Source organism: Protobothrops mucrosquamatus, unplaced genomic scaffold, assembly GCF_001527695.2.
Source record: "Protobothrops mucrosquamatus isolate PMUCROS unplaced genomic scaffold, P.Mucros_1.0 scaffold1853, whole genome shotgun sequence".
NCBI classification, from domain to species: Eukaryota; Metazoa; Chordata; class Lepidosauria; order Squamata; family Viperidae; genus Protobothrops; species Protobothrops mucrosquamatus.
In genome coordinates, this window is record NW_015387983.1 from 90,813 (window position 1) to 96,812 (window position 6,000).

Genomic DNA, 6,000 nt, shown 5'->3' on the forward strand with positions numbered 1-6,000 from the left:
CCTTTGAGGGTACTAATGTGTGAAGAAATATTAATTTAGATAAGATAAACAGAAATAACAGTTCTTCTGGACTTATTCACTAAAAAATAAATCAAGAGAATCCTAAGAAATTAAATTCAGGACTTTGCTATTTTCCATGAATGATAACATTCATAAAATGTATATATTAAAATAGTAGCTTGGATCAAGATATGTATTGCCTCAAATATTTATACTTTCATAAAGTTCATAATATGGTGCATAGATGGGCCATCTGGAGCACAAATTATACTTCCAGATGCTCTCTATGAGGCCTGCTGAGTCTCCAGTTTCTAGAAAGGAGTTTTTCTTCACTCAATCTAGTACTATAATGCAGGGATGGAGTGACACAACTAACCCATCTCACTTGCAGAATATTGACAGAGGTCTTTCTCATCATAATTTCCTCAAACTGACATCAAGGAAAAACATTTTTGCTCTAATGTTCATTTCTGATTCCTGTCAAACAAGCCATGATGGTAGCAAAGGAATCTGATCTAATCTGAAACTCCACAATAAAGGGAGAGTTTAGTATATTACAGAATAAAATAACAAACAGAACTGAAATGTATCCTTAAAAATACCTTCCCAAGGTGCCAAAGATTAAATATAAAAAGAGTTTATATTTATATTTTTATATAATAAAAGTGGGATCACTTGAACAGACAACCAAGTATTTTGGAAATATAAAACATAAGGAAATTAAAGCAACATATAACTTATTTAAAATTTACAAAACTTCAGCCATCTAAAACTTTTTCTAATGCTCTTTATCATTGTAATAAAATATCCAGAGTAATTCCAACAGTTTAGTGGAAGATGCATTTGATAAAAGTTCATATAGATTGTTATTTTGAGCTGTCTCTTTAGAGTTTAATTCAAAGTGGCTCACTGGACATAACCAGATACTTCTTCACACAATAGAATCAAGATAGAATCAAGATCACGTGAAGTATTAATACCACTTTACAATGCCTTGGTAAGGCCACACTTGGAATACTGCATCCAGTTTTGGTCACCACGATGTAAAAAAGATGCTGAGACTTTAGAAAGAGTACAGAGAAGAGCAACAAAGATGATTAGGGGACTGGAGGCTAAAACATATAAGGAATGGTTGCTGGAATTGGGTATGTCTAGTTTAATGAAGAGAAGGATGAGGGGGGACATGATAGCAGTGTTCCAATATCTCAGGGGCTGCCACAAAGAAGAGGAAGTCAAGCTATTTTCCAAAGCGCCTGAAGGCAGGACAAGAAGCAACGGATGGAAACTAACCAAAGAGAGAAGCAACCTAGAACTAAGGAGAAACTTCCTGACAGTGAGAACAATTAACCAGTGGAACAATCTGCCTCCAGAAGCGGTGAATGCGCCAACACTGGAAGTTTTTAAGAAGAAACTGGACAGCCATTTGTCCGAAATAGTATAGGGTTTCCTGCCTGAGCAGGGGGTTGGACTAGATGACCTCCAAGGTCCCTTCCAACTTTATTATTATTATTATTATTATTATTATTATTATTATTATTATTATTATTGGTCTCAAACAAAAAAGAACTTCATTAAGATCCATAGCTTGCTTCACCTTTTAGGATGACATTATTCTATTACTGGGTTAAAACAATAGTTCCAGGCAGTTACACAGGTGACATTACAATTGTTTAAATAGGAAGGCACATTTATAGCTATATATACTATTGTGTAGCAATAGAATTTCTATTAAATTCAGTCAAATCGGTTTAAACCATTTTAATTAAAATTGTATTTCTGATTGAACAGCCCACATTTTAGAAATGTATTTAACTCGGTACTCATAAAAGCTGATTATGTAAATTACTAGTTCAGTAGAGGTGTTCCAAAAGCTCTTAGAAAAATACCTGGAGAACTCTTGTTACAGTTTAAAGTATTATCATTAGTTAACAAAATACAGTGGCCTAAAGATACAGGAGACAATCTTCCGTAATAAAAGGTAGTCCTTGACTTACGACCACAATTGAGCCCACAATATCTGTTGTTAAGTGAGACATTTGTTGTGTGAGTTTTGCTCCATTTTACAACCTTTCTTGCCACAGTTGTTAAGTGAATCACTGCAGTTGTTAAGTCAGTAACACGGTTAAGTGAATCTGGCTTCCCCATTGACTTTGCTTGTCAGAAAGCACAAAAGGTGATCACATGACCCCGGAACACTACAACCATCATATCAACCAGTTGCCAAGCATTGGAATTTTGATCGCGTGACCATGGAGATACTACAATGGTCGTGTGAAAAATGGCCATAAGTCACTTTTATCAGTGCCGCTGTAATTTCAAATGGTCATTAAATGAACTGCAGATTAGTTTTGGCTATAATTCTATATTTATTTGAAAGCATCTTTCACTTAATTTATTTTTACATAAAAAGTAAGCTGAAGGCAGATAATTAAAATTCCAATGTTTAAGAATATAAAAATGAAAGCATATTCATTATTTTGTGATTGTAGGTGTCAGTTGTGGAGCATGAGTTACAGTCCTATTCTAGTTTTTCTAATTATGGTATTTCCAAAGCAAAATTTCAAGAGGAAAATCTAAGTAGTTTTATGTTCAGAAATTAATAATTTAAACAAGCAAAATATGACTGATAAAATGAAGACTAACCAATAACAAAGAAATGCAGAACAATTTCTGATCCATGAAAGATTGCTGAGGGAATCAGCTTAATTCAGAAACAGAAGGGGTCATTTCACAAGCAAAGAAGAATGGGCTGACCAAATAATATTTTTTAAAAATGTAAAAATAGGAAATAAAAAAATTTCTGCAGATGAGAATATGCAAAATGAAGAATACACAGCAAAAAGAAAAACAGCAGAAAACAAAAGGAAAATGTTAAGGAAGGTAATTCTTTTTCCAACTGTGTTAAAAAAAAAAGAAAAGAAATCCAAACAGCTGGATGAAACCAAACAATGACCCACGCCATACTTATCCAAAAACTATATTAAGCAATATAGAACATTATTGAATACATTATTATGGTCTTATTAAAGAGCAAAATACTTCTGAAATAATTCAACTGATTCAGCTATATTCATCAGTTGTTCCTCTCAGAATCTGTTCCCAAATAATTTTTGTAACTATATGAGGAAATAACAGAAGTTAGTGTCAGGCGGCATTTTCAAGTACAGGTAGTACAATTGTTCTGGTTTGGTTACTTTGTTTATGGATACAATAGTCATCTTTAAAATTTAAAACATTAACAAATGAAAAACTGTATTGCAAGGTAATTATCAGCTGCAGCCATTATACCCCATTATAAGATTTCATTGGTCCCCTGAGAGAAAGCCTGGTAACAAAGCCAGGTCTTGAGGGACCTCTTGAACATCAACAGGGATGGAGCCTCGCCTCACTTTTTGGGACAGGGAGAATGCCAGCCTCCTGGTACCCATCAAGTGTAAATCCCTAGAGCAGGGGTAGGCAACCTCGGCTCTTTTATGACTCGTGGACTTCAACTCCCAGAATTCCTGAGCCAGCCAAGCTGGCTCAGGAATTCTGGGAGTTGAAGTCCACGAATCATAAAAGAGCCGAGGTTGCCTACCCCTGCCCTAGAGGATGGAACCTACAGCCTGCATTCTCTACTGTACTCAGAGGGACAGGGCAGATGCAATAGGGGGGAGACGGTATCTCAGATAACTGGTGACACACCACAAAGGGCTTTAAAAGATAATACCAGCACCCTGAATTGGACCCAGAAGCAAAGTGGCAACATATGCAGCTTGCCGCAGCATATGATTTTCTGGAAACATATTCTGCACCTGAACTTCCAGGTACTCTTTGAGGGTAGCCCCTTGTAGAGTGTGTTACTCTACAGAAGTCCAATAGGGAGGCATGAGTGATTGTGGACAGAGTCTCCTGATCTAGGAACTGGAGCACAAGACTGTGCAAAAGCCCTCCTAGCCACAACTGACATCTTCTCTTCTTTAACTGATGGCATTTTGACTGAAGCAACAAGGAGAGAAAAGCAAGGGAAACTACATCCAGCCCCTAAAACGTGAAGTGCAATAAAGCGGCTATGGATAAAACCACATTTTTAAGCCAAACACAAAAGATGCCCTTAAAGTCAACTTACCATCTTGTCTTTCTGAGATTACCTTCTCATAGCTTCTGGTTACCTTACCATCTGTTTTTTTCTGAGATTACCTTCTCTTTTCTGGATTACAAACTTAATTCGTTTAGATTTCATTTCAGGTAAATATTTTAGGGCTTTTTAATATCATTTACAGGGCAAACCCCCTTTTTTTAAAAAAAGCCAGTTTGGCTTAATTTCAAGATCAGCGAATATAAGATTACAAGCTCTATTTCAAAATGTCCACAGAAGATGGCAGAGCCATAAAAAAAAATAAACGCATGGCCCTGTGCGCTTTTCGGGAATGGATCAATTGCCATTTAAAACGGTCGTGACGAATCCCTACACACCGTTGAGACAATCCCGTGCCGCTTGTACAGTTCTACACAACCTTTTCATTTCAAGAAACGCTGAAGGTGATAAAAAAAAAAAAACGAGCCCTAAAACCGCCCAAACCACCAGCTTTCAGAAAAAAAAAAAACTATTGCCAGGCGCAAAAGCCTCCTCCGAGGATTCTTCTGGATCTCTGGAGATTTCAACGATCTTTTTTTGCCCGCCGAGGGGGTTGCTTCGCAATGGCCTCCCTTCACACATGCAATTCGCCCTCTCGATGCTGCGCTCATCAAGCGCCGGGGTTACTGCATGCAAGCCAACGAGGATGGGCTCGGGGGACGTCTAGTCTGAATGGGCCGGGCTCTCGGGCCTCTTGGTATCGCCCCTGTACTTCGCCCCCCTCTATCCCTTTCGGAGCATGATGCTTTGAAAGAAAAAGGGAAGCATCCAAACCCTTGTCTCTCTCTCTCTCCCCCCCCCCCGCCCAAAGCGTCATAACCCTCCCTGAAAACCTCCAAAAGGGCCGCCACCTTCAGCCCGCCCCATTCCCGAAGGGCCCCCGACACAGGTGCCCCAAGTCCTCAAACCCCCATCACTCCTCGGCCCCTCCTCTTTATCCAGAGGATAAGCCGCACGGGCATGGCCCCGCTCTCACCGAAAGCAGCGGCCGAAGGAAAACAGGCCCGACGGTCTCCACTCTCCTCGACCCGGCAAAAGAAACTAGGCCGCAAACGCGCCACTCCGAGCCACAGGCGCCGTCGCGTTACGCGGCTGCTCACGTGAACACCCTCCCCTGCTCGGCTGTCGGCCAAAGACCGCCCAGCTCCCGCGTTCGTTTTGATCACGGAGAGGCGAAGGGATAGTCCTAGAGATATTTCAAGACACGGGCCCCTCTAGGAATCGTTTTGGGTCTGCGCATGGCTACGGTTTCGCCGACTTCCGTCCTCTCTCCCGGCCTGTAGTTGTTCCGCTGGAAGATGCGGCCTTGGGCAAAACTCTTTGATTCTTTTTGACTTAGGACATTTTTCTCGGGTTCGACTTTAAAAGAATCTGTAATGTTAACAAATCTGAACTGGAAAAATCTGGGCCAGCAATAAATACTGGCAAAGACATACAGAAAATTCTTAAGTCGGTCTGGTGTTGGTGGTTTTTCCAGACTAGATCTTACACTCTAGACCAGGGGTAGGCAACCTCGGCTCTTTTATGACTCGTGGACTTCAACTCCCAGAATTCCTGAGCCAGCATGGCTGGCTCAGGAATTCTGGGAGTTGAAGTCCACGAGTCATAAAAGAGCCAAGGTTGCCTACCCCTGCTCTAGACAATGCAGAGAAGAGCAACAAAAATTATCAGGGGACTGGAGACTAAAACATATAAAGAACGGTTGCTGGGATTGGGTATGTCTAGTTTAATGAAAAGAAGGACTAGGGGGTGACATGATAGCAGTGTTCCAGTATCTCGGGTTGCCACAGAGGCGAGGCAAGCTATTCTCCAAAGCACCCAAGGGCAGAACAAGAAGCAATGGATGGAAACTGATCAAGGAGAGAAGCAAACTAGAACTAAGA

At 40.3% G+C, this 6,000-nt stretch overlaps 1 protein-coding gene across 1 annotated transcript in view; it reads right to left on the bottom strand.

The window, feature by feature from the left end:
- LOC107294172 (RNA-binding protein 25) overlaps positions 1-5,201 on the bottom strand; it is a 35,752-nt gene extending 30,551 nt beyond the window's left edge. Inside the window, exon 1 of the mRNA XM_015823381.2 lies at positions 5,094-5,201. The gene's annotated coding sequence lies outside the window, so the exon portion shown is untranslated. The remainder of the gene's footprint in view (positions 1-5,093) is intronic.
- Positions 5,202-6,000: the final 799 nt, after the last annotated feature.